General features: G+C 45.4%; 1 protein-coding gene across 6 annotated transcripts in view; it reads left to right on the forward strand.

Annotated features, from left to right (window-relative positions):
• Window positions 1-15,463, forward strand: part of LPIN1 (lipin 1) — a 122,953-nt gene that overhangs the window by 50,975 nt on the left and 56,515 nt on the right. The window contains exon 1 of one of the 6 annotated variants that reach the window (XM_072143599.1): window positions 638-974. The exons of 4 other annotated variants lie outside the window; for them this stretch is intronic. The gene's annotated coding sequence lies outside the window, so the exon portion shown is untranslated. Of the gene's footprint in view, window positions 1-637; window positions 975-2,103; window positions 2,341-15,463 lie in introns of those variants that run through there. One more of the 6 variants, XM_072143600.1, reaches the window with a different exon arrangement.

The raw sequence follows: 15,463 nt of genomic DNA on the forward strand, positions 1-15,463 counted from the left end.
AGCATTTTATTCCCTTAGTTGTTCCAATTTCTCAGCTGTAAGAATTCTATTCTGCCATTAATTCTGATAGTAACAACCTATTAGTAGGAACAACCTATATATCCCAGGTGGGCTTCACCCAGCTTTCCCGACTCCTGAATTGTATCTATACTTACTCTGATTATATATCTCTTGCTGCACATCCAATAAGTCAGATGGCAGACACTATAGGGGATGTCAAGGTAGTCATATTGATCTTCACCCAGCTTTCCCAGATCCCTGAACGGCAGCTATGCTTTTGAGAGAAGCCATAATGGTCTTCACACAACTTTCTCAGACAGAAATGATGACGTTTTCTGAACTGGTCCTTGACTTTGTAGTAGAAGATGCATTTTCCTCTGTGTACATTGTGCTGCTATAACAACCACTCTCATCCTGCACTGGTTTGCAGACATCTGGGCAGTCACCTGAGAAGAAGGTGACAGGTTTCTATTCATCCTGAGCATATACTGGTGAGGATTAGTCCTGGGGCACAGCATGACAGCTCTGGTCACAGGCAGGCAGCCTGCTGATGTATGAGGCTGGTGTGTGCACCCTGTGATAGGCTGCCTGGATCACCCCAGCCTCCTCCCTACAGCTCAGTCACTAGTCACTTCCAGCATGGGTGCAGACACACAACCACAGCACACCCAGAGCATGCCCTGCCTGCACCCTCTGCCCAGCAGCACCCAGGCCCCATAACCCTGCAGCCTGGCCCGGATCCTCCTCATTGAAGGATTTATCTCCTGAAGATAACTGCAGGAGCCACCATTGCAATGCAGGCCAGAGACGTGCTGTGAGCTGAGATTTGCTGGATGTCGGAGAACCCCCTAGTTCCCCCCACTACTGCTCCTGCTGCCTGCATTGTGACCTGTGTGGGGCCTCACTACAGTGGCTGGGGGGGTTGTAGGGGGTCGACTTAATTGGATCATTTCACTGTGCACTGATCACAAGCTGTAAGTAATGTACATTCATTCATGTATCAGACTAGTAATGCTATATGCTGCTATCTATCCATCCATCTACAGTATGCATATCATTTCTGTATCTGATATCTATCTCATACCTATCTATCAGGTATCTATGTGTCCTGTATGTATCTATCCAGCTGTAGTTACTCCATGTGATATGTTTACAAATAAGCTTTGTTATTGGTGTGATACATTGTTGCATTGCGAGTTGTTATATGCTTATGTGCTAGTTGTTGCATATCTATCTATCTATCTATCTCATATCTATCTCTCTCCCATCTATCTCCCACCTATCTAATATCTATCTATCCATCCAGCTACTCTTGGGACTGCTGGGCCTCCAATGCAAAATATATAGCTCCATCCCTCGAAAGTTTAAAGTATTGTTTATAGTTTTTGTTTTCACATATTGTGTAGAAATATATTTTTGCCTAGTTTGGGCACAATTCTGCACCCCTTATGTAAGACCACTCTATCTATCATCTATCCATCTCATATCTATCTATCTACAGTATGAGATACAAATTAGATCTACTCTAGATAAATAATAGATACATAGATGTAGATACAAATGAGATACTGTAGATAAATCAATGTATCTACAGTATTTATCTATATCTACTGTATCTATTGTTTATCTACAGTAGATCTCATTTCTGTCTATGTATCTTATATCCATGTATAGTATCTATCTGTTATCTACCTATAGTATCTAAATTGTAGTTATGTAATCTGTGTGTATATATTACTAGCTGAATTTACTCTATGTAATATGTTTTCAAATGAGCTTCATTATTGCTGTGAATACATGGTTGCATTGCTTTGTTCCATGCGTATGAGCACGTGATTGCTTATTCTATGTATCTATCTATAGCCTATCTATGTATCAGTGTGGGTATTAGATGTATACATAACATCTTACATAAGCCAGACGGGTGACTTGGTAGATACAATGTAGCAGTAAGCAGCTCCTGATCACTAGGAGTGAATACAATCTGTTACTATTTATAGGCAGACCTGGTGACAAGGATGAGGATTGCTGCTGGTTTGTACAGAACCAGTACATTGTGGTGCTGAGCTCTCTAGGACCCCGCTGTCATTGCTTCCTGAAGGTGGAGGCTGGCATAAGGAGGCTGCTTCTGGAGCCTATGAATCTCTATATTTTCCTTTAAACTGAGACTTGTTTCCCAGGATGTGATTGGCTGTATGTGTTTGAAGGCTGCTACCTGTGAGCTGGTGGGAAGGGCTCCCCTGGTGTATTTCGGGTGCACTGACAGCTAATGATCTGGAGCTGGTACATAGCACCCATATCCTGTGCCCTTCTTCTAATCTCACCCTCCACCTATACCATGTAAGTCGTCTACATTTTATCGTATTCTCCCAGCTGTGTCTGTGTGCGGGGACGGGCTCCATTTAACCTAAATCCTTCATCCAGCGTGTCCTAGTTCTGAGATGCCTAGATTGTTCGCCCTGGGGTTATCCAGATCTCATATGTATGTTATGTGGTTGTTGTAACCTTCAGGATTCTGTATGTATAGTTTTGGGTATTATGTATAGAAATCCTTAAAATAGCAGGTCTGATGTCGGGGTCTGGGGCCCGGGGGATTGCTTAACGGCTGACCTCTCTGGGTCATGTTGATTTGCACCTTATACATGTAAAGCGCTATGGAATTTGATGCCGCTATATAAATAAAGATTATTATTATACATGTTAATGTCATTATCATAACATGTGTGCTATTGATATATACAGTATATATGTTCCTTCAGCCCACACTGATATCCACATGTGTACGGGATAAACCTCTCATGGATTGTGCTGACCTTTTACCATAGTTAGTACCGTATTTCCTGACCCCATCAAAGTGCAGCCTTAGGGTGATGTCACACATGGCGTTTTTGGTCCGTTTTTAAACATCCGTTTTCAGTCCGTTTTTGGCAGTTTACCATGCGTTTTGCTGCTTACAACCTGTTTATCTATTAAGATTATTGGGAAAAACGGACTAAAAACGGACCAAAAATGCCATGTGTGGCATCACCCTTAGCCCTTGTGCATACATACATTGTCTTTATCCATGTTCTGTAAGTCTTTTTTTCCCCTAATGTCAGCTTTGCACATTAATTTCAATGGCTCCATACACATGAACATGTTTGTTCACTAATCAATGTGGAGCCTGTTGCATACTCAGAGCAGATCCTACTCCCGTGTGTATTGTTGGCTTGGGATTTCCCATAGACATTTATGGGAACATGAAAAACACAGAAGCCACATGGGTGTCATCCGCTTGTTGTGGATCACTTGCTGCTTCACACACTCATGTGACCCTTCAAGAGGTAGGGACAAGATAGTCACCTCCTAAGGACATGCAAAAACAGATGACACAGGGACCATTTTTGTGGATATATGGCTAGGCAATGCATGACACAGTGATGACACATGGACAGCAGATCCATAGTTTTTGGCCCAAGACCAGCGTAGGTCTATGTGTAAGGAGTCTAATAGTGATCTATGATACTAGAAGTCACTGCATCCCTTCATGGAGGGGGACGGGGGCGTGTAGCCTTAATCTGTAACATGTTAAAACAATTACATTTAAAACATTTTGGCACCATGAACAGTTCAGGTGTCACAGCCGTTCCTGTCCTGGTATTGTCGAGTGATGTGCAATACACACACGGCATATCACTACAAAATATGTGTGTATATATATACACACATGAGTGGCCGCAGAAATGACCTACCTTCAAATTCCACCTCACCAGAACAAAGGGGGTCCAGAAAGGTTCTGGGTTTAACACAAAGTGCTTTCCTTAGGGCACGATCACATGGGATGTTGTGGCTGCATTTGCGTTTCCAAACGCAGGTCAAACCGCACCCACCGGAGCGAACCGTGACCCGATCGCATTGGTGTTTTTAATGCCCTACCGGTGTTTTGCATTAAAGTAATCTCTGGAAACGCGATCGCCCCGAGCGAGTGCGCTAGTGACGCGTTATGAACGCAACGCTAGCGAAATGTGTGGACCAGCCCTCAGAGTGCAGTCACATGTGTTGCAGTTTAGGCTGGTGCCGCACGCACCGCTTTGTCTGCGTTTGAAAATGCGAACGCAGACAAAGCCGCTCCCACCGGGACGGCCCGCAGCCTGATCGCATTGGCGTTTCTATGGAAACGCCTGTGATCGGGAACAAGCCGCCGGTGTTTTGCATTAAATTAACGCGATACGATCGCGGCCCGCCCCCGTGGGTGCGGCTTTGTTTGCATTTTCAAACACAGACAAAGCGGTGCGTGTGGCACCAGCCTAAAACTGCATCGCGATCAACTTTGAGGTGGTTTTAGGTGCAGTTCCGTCAATTTAACAGGTGAAAGACATGAGCAAAACGGGTGAAGTTGATTTTGGAGGGGAAACCTGCTCCACAAATGGCATTCACTCGTTCAGTTCATGTCTTTCACCTGTTAACTTGACAAAACTACACCCAAAACCACCTCAAAGCTGATTGCAATGCAGTTTTAACTGCAACTTGTGACCGCCCCCTTAGGGCGTGTTCACACGTTGCGCCTTGGTTGCATTTTAATTGCGTTTTAAACTGCATCACAACAGCTGAGATGAGGTGATTTGCCTAATTACATTACTGTTACCATTTGTGTTTACAAAATGCATTGTAAACGTGATGTTAACGCATGTGTTAACAATTTGTTAACAAATGTAAATAGTAATGTAATTAGGCAAATCACCTCTCCTCAGCTGTTGTAATGCGTTTTAAAACGCAATGAAAACGCAACCAAAGCGCAACGTGTGAATGCGCCCTCAGTATAATTCAGAAACATAAGATTGGTCGTGCCCTGTCATCCCCTACCTGAGGGTGATGGCACACGTGGCGTTTTGAAAGCATTTTGGCCCGTTAAACGCCTTTTAAGCAGTCCGTTAAAAACCGCATGCGTTTTATGAAAACGCATCTGTTTATGACCAGTTTTAATTAAGATAATTGGTAAAACCTGTCAAAAATGGATGCATTTTCAAAAAAACTTGTGCGTTTTTTATGATCTGAAAATGCAATAACTAAAAATGGTCCAAAAATGGCCTAAAAATGCCATGTGTGTCTTCACCCTGAGGGCGCGTTCACACGTTGCGTTTTGGTTGCGTTTTCATTGCGTTTGGAACGCATATACAACAGCTGATGTGAGGTAATTTGCCTAATTACATTACCGTTTACGTTTGTAAACGCAATGTTAACGCATGCGTTAACAAAACGCATGCGTTAACGCTTTGTTAACGCATGCGTTAACATCGCGTTTACGATGCGTTTTGTTGACGCATGTGTTAACAGTGATGAAATTAGGCAAATCACCTCTCCTCAGCTGTTGTATATGCGTTTCAAACGCAATGAAAACGCAGGTCAAAACGCAACGTGTGAACGCGCCCTCAGGGCGCGTTCACACGTTGCGTTTTGACCTGCGTTTTCAATGCGTTTGAAACGCATATACAACAGCTGAGGAGGAGTGATTTGCCTAATTATATCACTGTTAACATTTCTGTTAACAAAACGCATCGTAAACACGTTAACATTGCGTTTACAAACGTAAACGGTAATGTAATTAGGCAAATCACCTCTCATCAGCTGTTGTATATGCATTTCAAACGCAATGAAAACGCGACCAAAACGCAAAGTGTGAACGCGCCCTGAGGCTACCTGTGTTATCCTCTCAGGCCGCGGTCACACGTGCCGCTAGGTGTCCGTTCATAACGCGACGTTAGCACACAGAGGGAGGTCCTCGGCCCGAGGACTGCCCCCTGTGTGCTAGCGTCACATTCTGAACGGACGCCTAGCGGTACGTTTAACCACGGCCTCAGGCCGGCGCCACACAGGGCGCTTTGTCTGCGCTTGCAAATGCAAACGCAGACAAAGTCGCGCCCACCGGGGCGGGCCTCGGCCCGATCGCATCGGCGTTTCTATGGAAACGCCTGCGATCGGGAACGAGCCGCCGGTGTTTCGCGTTAAATTAACGCAAAACACCGGCGGCTCGTTCCCGATCGTAGGCGTTTCCATAGAAACGCCTACGGTGGGCACGACTTTGTCTGCGTTTGCATTTGCAAGCGCAGACAAAGCGCCCTGTGTGGCGCCGGCCTCAGAGTGGAACCGCTGTCCAGTTTTGTTGTCCATTGTGTAATCAGTCACAGAGCCATACGCCCGCAATAACGATTCATGGGTTATCCATATGTTATCTGTGTTTTCGGATCCGAATTTGGAGAATGATGTCACTCGCTTGTCCCAACTTCTTGAAGGGTCACTTTGACATCTGCAAGAAAAATTTATATTAAATGGACAAAAGCAATGTCTGTGCGCATGTGGTCGTCTGTAAGTCGGGTGTCCCTGAGTAGGGGACCGCCTGTATTTGCATTATGGTCATCTATGGCCGCGGTCACACGTACCGCTAGGCGTCCTTTCATAACGCGATGCTAGCGCACAGGGGGAGGTCCTCGGCCCGAACGCACATGTGTTTCCAGGGAAACGCATGCGATTGATAAGCCGATCGCATGCGTTTTTCTGGAAACGCATGTGCGTTCAGGCCGAGGACCGCCCCCTGTGCCATGAACGGATGCCTAGTGGTATGTGTGACCACGGCCAGAAAGTAGTACTCAACAGTCTTACCCTGCGACACATTCATTATCACAATGATAAATCTGGCGCAGCAATAGACTATTGGTGACGGCTTTGTCGGAGCCTGAGAGCGCCTTCCCATGTGCCATTTTAATTTTGGATGCGTTTAAAAACACGACGAAAACGGCACATGTAAAGGCGTCCTAGACACATTAATGAATATGGCTCCGTAGTGTGTAGCTGTGGAAAGTCCCTTTAACGGAATGATATAAATATACTGTATAATAGGGCGCAGTTACGCTGCTGTTTCACTATTGGAGGTGCGGCTTAAAAGGACAATTAGAGAATCTGCATTAAGTAATGACACAATTGGTTTGTGGTTTATGGCACAGTCCTAATAGCTTCATGATCGGTAAAACTTATCTATTCCTGTTTCTAGGTATTCAAAGGATTTTGCCTTAGTAAATAAAATAAAATCGTTATAATGCATGCTTTCTACTAGAAACAGCGCCACATAAATCTAGAGGTTGTTTGTGGTATTGCATCTTTTTTACCTTCACTTCTATGGAGTTGAGCTCCGATACCAGACATGAGCCATGCACAGGAGTTGCTGGAGTTGATATGGTTGGACATATTGAAATTCAACATGCCCCATCCCTTGTTTCTGTGGGACATGTCACTGCTTGGTCTGACAGTTGTCTTTATCTATATGTCTTTTTCCAAAAAGGGCAGGGGTGTAAGAGTACAAAGGATTTAGACATATCAAAATCCAACATGCCCAATACTCCTTTTCCTTGACTTGTGTCATCAGGGAGAGCCAAAATCTGTAAGTGGTATAATGGGTGAGGTCAGCTTATCCTCCCTCATTGCTGACGTAATCTTCCCTTATATTCTTGTGGGGCTAGCCTAAAGGGGCTAGTCCTAAGTTCTAAAAATATACCCAAGACCCTACCAATCACAAGAATGTAGAACCCATTGCCCCTATCTGCACGGAGCTTGACCAACTTATTCCATTGATAAAGGGTATGGGACCCATTGGTGGGGATCATAACAGTTGTTGGACCCCCCACAATCAGCATCACCTTTAAGGATTCAGCTCCTTCTTGTGTCATGGCTTCTGTCTTTGTCGGTACAACATTTTACTCCTTAGATTAGCAGTTGTCAGCAGATTCTTTGCTCTACTATAATATGCACTTTATGAGAAGTTTAGCCTTGGGGAGTGGGTTATATGTTATTCATAGTATAGAAGTTGTAGTCATTATATAAATATGTTATCACTGGAGACTTATATTGTGAGTCCGTCCCTTCATATTAGATACAGAACATTCTAAAAGTGCTGCCCATCTAAAAGTTCTCACCATTGTCTACCATGTACCTGCAGCAATGACTTCTGGGCATCTCCAGGTGGCGTCAGATAAGACCCGTGTTCAGACTAGGAGGTATTTTGATGTGTTTCATGTTTACCGGCAGATGTCTTGGTGATGAGAAGAGGGTATTGTTCCCGCAGATGGGTGGGCGTCTGGAGGAAGCCATGCCAAGATCCTGTTTACTAGGAGCGGCTGTTGTGTCTTTTGTGTCTCCTAAAATCATCAACATTGTGGGCACGTCAGCCATTGTTCATGGCACTGCATGAGGGTGATGTGGTGAATCTATGCCGGAGGAATATTTATGGACTTGGTGATCATTAGTGGAGAACTCTGGTAGTTGTACGACCATCAGTGGTCGCCTGTGAGCCAGGGGATGGTTATGGTGCCTATAGGCTAAGCTATGGGGGGTAAAATGGGCATGTTCTCCAACAATCCTTTAGGACAGTGGTGGCGAACCTATGGCACGGGTGCCAGAGGTGGCACTCTGAGCCCTTTCTGTGGGCACCCAGGCCTTCACACTAGAGCTGCAGTATGACAAGGACATGGCAGAGCGGGCACTAGAGCTGCAGTATGACAAGGACATGGCAGAGCGGGCACTAGAGCTGCAGTATGACAAGCACATGGCAGAGCGGGCACTAGAGCTGCAGTATGACAAGCACATGGCAGAGCGGGCACTAGAGCTGCAGTATGACAAGCACATGGCAGAGCGGGCACTAGAGCTGCAGTATGACAAGCACATGGCAGAGCGGGCACTAGAGCTGCAGTATGACAAGCACATGGCAGAGCGGGCACTAGAGCTGCAGTAAGACAAGCACATGGCAGAGCGGGCACTAGAGCTGCAGTAAGACAAGCACATGGCAGAGCGGGCACTAGAGCTGCAGTATGACAAGCCCATGACAGAGCGGGCACTAGAGCTGCAGTAAGACAAGCACATGGCAGAGCGGGCACTAGAGCTGCAGTATGACAAGCACATGGCAGAGCGGGCACTAGAGCTGCGGTATGACAAGCACATGGCAGAGCGGGCACTAGAGCTGCAGTATGACAAACACATGGCAGAGCGGGCACTAGAGCTGCAGTATGACAAGCCCATGACAGAGCGGGCACTAGAGCTGCAGTATGACAAGCACATGGCAGAGCGGGCACTAGAGCTGCAGTATGACAAGCACATGGCAGAGAGGGCACTAGAGCTGCAGTATGACAAGCACATGGCAGAGCGGGCACTAGAGCTGCTGTATGACAAGCACATGGCAGAGCGGGCACTAGAGCTGCAGTATGACAAGCACATGGCAGAGCGGGCACTAGAGCTGCAGTATGACAAACACATGGCAGAGCGGGCACTAGAGCTGTAGTATGACAAGCACATGGCAGAGCGGGCACTAGAGCTGCAGTATGACAAGCACATGGCAGAGCGGGCACTAGAGCTGCAGTATGACAAGCACATGGCAGAGCGGGCACTAGAGCTGCAGTATGACAAGCACATGGCAGAGCGGGCACTAGAGCTGCAGTATGACAAGCACATGGCAGAGCAGGCACTAAAGCTGCAGTATGACAAGCACATGGCAGAGCGGGCACTAAAGCTGCAGTATGACAAGCACATGGCAGAGCGGGCACTAAAGCTGCAGTATGACAAGCACATGACAGAGCGGGCACTAGAGCTGCAGTATGACAAGCACATGGCAGAGCGGGCACTAGAGCTGCAGTATGACAAACACATGGCAGAGCGGGCACTAGAGCTGTAGTATGACAAGCACATGGCAGAGCGGGCACTAGAGCTGCAGTATGACAAGCACATGGCAGAGCGGGCACTAAAGCTGCAGTATGACAAGCACATGGCAGAGCGGGCACTAAAGCTGCAGTATGACAAGCACATGGCAGAGCGGGCACTAGAGCTGCAGTATGACAAGCACATGGCAGAGAGGGCACTAGAGCTGCAGTATGACAAGCACATGGCAGAGCGGGCACTAGAGCTGCTGTATGACAAGCACATGGCAGAGCGGGCACTAGAGCTGCAGTATGACAAGCACATGGCAGAGCGGGCACTAAAGCTGCAGTATGACAAGCACATGGCAGAGCGGGCACTAAAGCTGCAGTATGACAAGCACATGGAATGCACACAGTAATGTGACTGCAGCAAAGTTATGTTGGAGAAAGTTCTTTGTTATTTCCTGCAGGCGTTTAATTATAGGTGTGAAGATCTATATTACATGAGGAATTTATTCTGAACTCTTGTCACCTGTAAAAAAAATATTCCGTGGCTTCACATATATATATTTATATATATATAATGTATCCTCAAGCTGATTGATGGGGGTCCAACTGCTGAGACCTCTTGATTACGAGAACAGGACCCTCATCAATCTGGCAGTCCCGTTATCACTAATTGATGAAGCAACAGGTTGAGCATAGATCTTGCTGCTCTATTCAGTACTATAGGAGTGCAGGTAAGGAGAGAGCTGGAGATAGGGGAGCACTGTGCTCAGCAATTTCCAACACTCCAATACAATTGAATGGAGGACACATGCCTCACACCTATTAGTGCATACAGTACAGGATTCCCATTCTCTGCTGCCGGTTCTGTTCTCTAGATGTGTGGAGGTCCCAGAAATGAGACCCTGTGGATAGGGGATAATCTGCGAACTTGGTAAAACCCCTTTAAAAAAAATGGAAAACTGTAGGATATTGAGTCACTTCTCTCTAAATACTTAGTTTACTTTTTGCGGCCACTAGGAAAATCTAGTATTTCAGCATTTGTGAGCATGTGACTTGTGGTAAGAATTATTTTCACAATTCTTCATATTTGTAAACTTTTCCAAGTACAGTACTTTCAATAGAAGCCGTAAAGGGAACCTGTCACCAGGTTTTACTCCACTAATATCTTTTATATGAAATCACACCCATTTATAACAAAACTCTTTCCAATGTCAGGCAAATATGACTCTTCTCTCCTCATTTTCACAAGAGACGAGTCATGTTTGTAATTTCAGAGGTAGAGTCACTTCATAAGTCCTATCTTCTGTTCTATAGAGCCTACAAACATGCTTTTTGTGTCATATTAAAGATAAGGATCTCATCTTTCAGATTATATCTAGCTAATGGTTCTGAGAGCTGCTGAACCAGAAAAACATACAACTAAATGCATAGTTGGAAATATAAGGTGCAGATAAACATCCAGTTCCGGCCTATTTTTTAAACTGCCTGTATGTCCAGTTCTGTAGCTCACATAACTGTAAGCAGGGCAGCCATCAGGGGGGGTTTAGCGTGACTGTATTCAGGGGGCCCCAAGGAGGAGAAGGGGCCCTAGGTCACAGAAAACCATCCTTCCTTTTCAGATGCAGGGAACTTGCTGTGTACATAAGGGTGGATGATCATTCTTTGGGGGATCCACAAAATATGCCAGTTAGGCTGAACTTCCTACTGGTGGTCCTGACTGGAAGCTTGATGTGATATCTGAAATATGAGATCCTTCTCTTTAATATGCCATAAAAAGCGTGTTTCTAGGAAGACAGGGGCTTCAGAAAATGGCATTATCCCTACCACTAAACTTAACTCATCTCATCTCATGTGAAAATGGGATGAAAAGAGTCATATTTTCCTGACTTTCGTGTAAGACGGGTAAGATTTCACAAAAAAGAGGGAATTCTAGAAGGGACATTTCATCTCTTAATTTAGTCGGGGAAAACCCTTTTTTTTACATATTGGCAGGGACTATTAAAGCAAAACAAAAAAAAAAATAAAAGAAATACAACATACATATCTATGTTTATCTGTACTTCTCCAACTTCTCCAGAATCTGATAAAATGTAAAATAATTTCAAATAATATGGATAATTATATGTTATCTATTTATTTCTCTTGAGTCTGGCTTAGCTTATCTCTATTAGGGTGAAGACACACGTGGCGTTTTTGGGCCGTTTTTAGTTAGTGCGTTTTCAGATTGTAAAAAACGCATGCGTTAAAAAAACGGACGCGTTTTTAACTAAAAATGGCCCAAAAACGGCCCAAAAACGCCAAGTGTGTTTTCACCCTTAGGGCACACCTTTGACTATCTCCTACAGAATCATTGGTTCAGGTGGTGGCTCTTTTCAGCTGCTTCCTCTGACGAGTTGTAGGTTTTCCTGGGACACGCGATATTCGATATTGTAGTGGGATAGAACAGATAGGACAGAATGTAAACTATTACCAGGGTCCTTCTATTTTAGTTGTCTGAGCTTGAGACTATGTTCTCTGAAGGTTATGTCATTAATGATTTACCTTTGTATGTGGCGTTAGGAGAATCTCAAATATGTTTCATAAAATCTGCTGTTTATTTCAAAACAAGGAAATGAGCAACATAGACATCATCCATGTGCTGGGGTCCAGTACATAAACATACGGCATAGGTCAGGTCCCCAATAGCCTCTTGTGCTCCCTGGTATGATGCTGGGTCTTGGAATATAAGTACAGTATTTTTTTGGACTATATGGCGCACCGGATTATAAGGTGCACCATCAATAAATGCCTGCTAAAACGTCTAGGTTCATATATAAGGCATACCGGATTATAAGGCGCACCTGATTATAAGGATGAATGACCAGCAGGTGGCAGACCTGTGCACAGCTCAAGGCAGCTGTTGTCTGTAAGTATGGTTCATATATAAGGCGCACTGGACTATAAGGCGCACCTTTGATTTCTGAGAAAATCAAAAGATTTTTTCATGCGCCTTATAGTCGGAAAAATACGTTCTTTCTTGTCTTCTAAATGCAGGGCTGCAATAAAACAAATCCCTAGAGACATATGGCACACATGTGTGAATGCCAAAGGACTTAGAGTTATCATATCTTCTGTGCTTCACCAGTGACATGAAGTTGGGCTCCCCGGCCCTCTGTATGATGGGCTCCTCGGCCCTCTGTAAGATGGGCTCCTCGGCCCTCTATAAGATGGGCTCCTCGGCCCTCTGTACGATGGGCTCCTCGGCCCTCTGTACGATGGGCTCCTCGGCCCTCTGTACGATGGGCTCCTCGGCCCTCTGTACGATGGGTTCCTCGGCCCTCTGTACGATGGGTTCCTCGGCCCTCTGTACGATGGGTTCCTCGGCCCTCTGTACGATGGGTTCCTCGGCCCTCTGTACGATGGGCTCCTCGGCCCTCTGTAAGATGGGCTCCTCGGCCCTCTGTACGATGGGCTCCTCGGCCCTCTGTACGATGGGCTCCTCGGCCCTCTGTACGATGGGCTCCTCGGCCCTCTGTACGATGGGCTCCTCGGCCCCCTGTACAATGGGCTCCTCGGCCCCCTGTACGATGGGCTCCTCGGCCCCCTGTACGATGGGCTCCTCGGCCCTCTGTACGATGGGCTCCTCGGCCCTCTGTACGATGGGCTCCTCGGCCCTCTGTACGATGGGCTCCTCGGCCCTCTGTACGATGGGCTCCTCGGCCCTCTGTACGATGGGCTCCTCGGCCCTCTGCACGATGGGCTCCTCGGCCCTCTGCAAGATGGGCTCCTCGGCCCTCCTTGAGACTGGCTTCTCAGCTCAAACATCGCTCAATTTGACTTTTATTACCCCTGACACATGCCTCTAAGCATATTTGGGGTACCCCTATAGACATTATATGATCGTCTGGTCCCACTAAAATCTATAGCTTCAGGCTACATTTATCTATTGCGTATGACTGCTGTTTGGATTAAACATAATGTGCTACTATATCTTCTATACATGGTCATTTCATTAGTCTAACAACATGCCGTCACTCCTGCGACTCCCTTCTGCACCCACTGAGAGTTGTACTTCTGTGTTCTCTGAAAGGGGAACAAGTTGTTTGTGTGCTGTGTTTGCCGGGCACGTGAGCTGGGTTTTCAATGACGGCTTTTCATGCCATTCAATAACAAAGACAAGCCCTGAAGTTCTCCGGATGAAAGTAAACAAGGGTGTTCCAGACAAGATCCACTTATACTACCTCTCCTAATGTATAACTGCTGTGTCCCTTACACCTGGAGCTGTATTTGTAGAGGGCGATACAAGTTTGCTGTAGTACAATACCAGCATAAAACCAAGCCAAAATTAAAAAAAAAAAACTTAAAGGGGCCATCCCATAAACAATAACAAAGTAAATCCAGTCCATAATTATACAGTTCTATCACAAGACATTCAGGGTTTAGCAGTTGCACATATTCCTAATATCCTCTAACAAGCCGAGAAGAAGAGGTGGGTTTATTGGGAGCCAGGAGAAAAGAAAAAGAGGTAAAGACTGAGCATGTGTGACCGCCTTGGCACATTCACTGAGGTGGACATAGAAAGGCAGTTTAAAAGCATTGACAGTTGAAATAATGGGAATATCATTCCAGGAATATCTAACAATATTCACATTTTTTAGTTGTAAACTCAAAAAAATGTTAATTATTATAGTCAAGGAATATATTTCATTTTCAAATTTTTGAGTGCAAAAAATTGGTGTAAAATTCATTAGTCAAAAAGAGTGGAAAGTGACTAACTTTAGTTAGTTTTTTTTTTTTTTAGGTTTTATGTTGTATATTAGAGACCTGGTGCAGGGCCGCGCTCTTATTTAACACCTGCATAAAATCTATTTTTATGTGTCCTGCAGTTTTCGTTATTGATTGGCCGCTTATTTATGTGCAGTATAAAGTGATCGGCTTCTGCTGTGGTTCTTAGAAGTTGTTTTTAGAGTTTTGTCCCCTTCCTGTGTATTTATGGAGCATTTCCACAGTATAGAAGTGTTTAAAATAATTGTTAAATCTTAAGGTGAACCTGTCACCAGGAATGTAATTTTGAGGGGCTGACAGGTTCCATTAGCCTATGCCAGTGGTGGCAAACCTATGGCACGGGTGCCAGAGGTGGCACTTGGAGCCCTCTCTGTGGGCACCGAGGCCATCACCCCAGCATGAAGTTCACCAGACAGGACTCAAAGAATCTTCCTGCAGAATCTTCCTACAATAATAGGCAAATTTGCCCTCCCCCTTTCAACTGCGTTGGTGTCTTTAGGAGGCTGAACGATTGAAAGTTGTCAAAGAACAAGGAGAAATAAATTGGTGCTTAAATTGCTGCGCTGGCACTTTGCATTAAATAAGTGGCTTTTGGTTGAAGTTTGGGCACTCAGGCTCTAAAAGGTTCGCCATCACTGGCCTATGCTATGCTAATTTTAAAAATGAATTTATCAGGATTCTGAATCATTTCTGTATTTCCATTACCTGTTTACTTTCCAGCAGTGTGTGGTTAGTCCTAGGGAGGGAGAGCTGCAGCATATGTGTGCCTGTGTCTCCTCCTGCATTCTTCCTCTACTCCACACCATCCCCTCCCTCCCCTACCTGCTCATCACAGGAAGTGGGAAGGGGGGGGGGGAGCTGGATGAATATGGAGAAGAGAAGACACAGACACACAGGCTGCTGCCACGCCCCTTGGGGCTCACCACGCACTGCTGGCAAGGAGCCAGGGGAGGTAATATGAAACAACATTTTATAAAGTACTGAAATGATTCAGAATGCATTTATTAAGTAAGATGCTTTCTATGTGTTGTCCAACA

Source organism: Engystomops pustulosus, chromosome 3, assembly GCF_040894005.1.
Source record: "Engystomops pustulosus chromosome 3, aEngPut4.maternal, whole genome shotgun sequence".
NCBI classification, from domain to species: domain Eukaryota; kingdom Metazoa; phylum Chordata; class Amphibia; order Anura; family Leptodactylidae; genus Engystomops; species Engystomops pustulosus.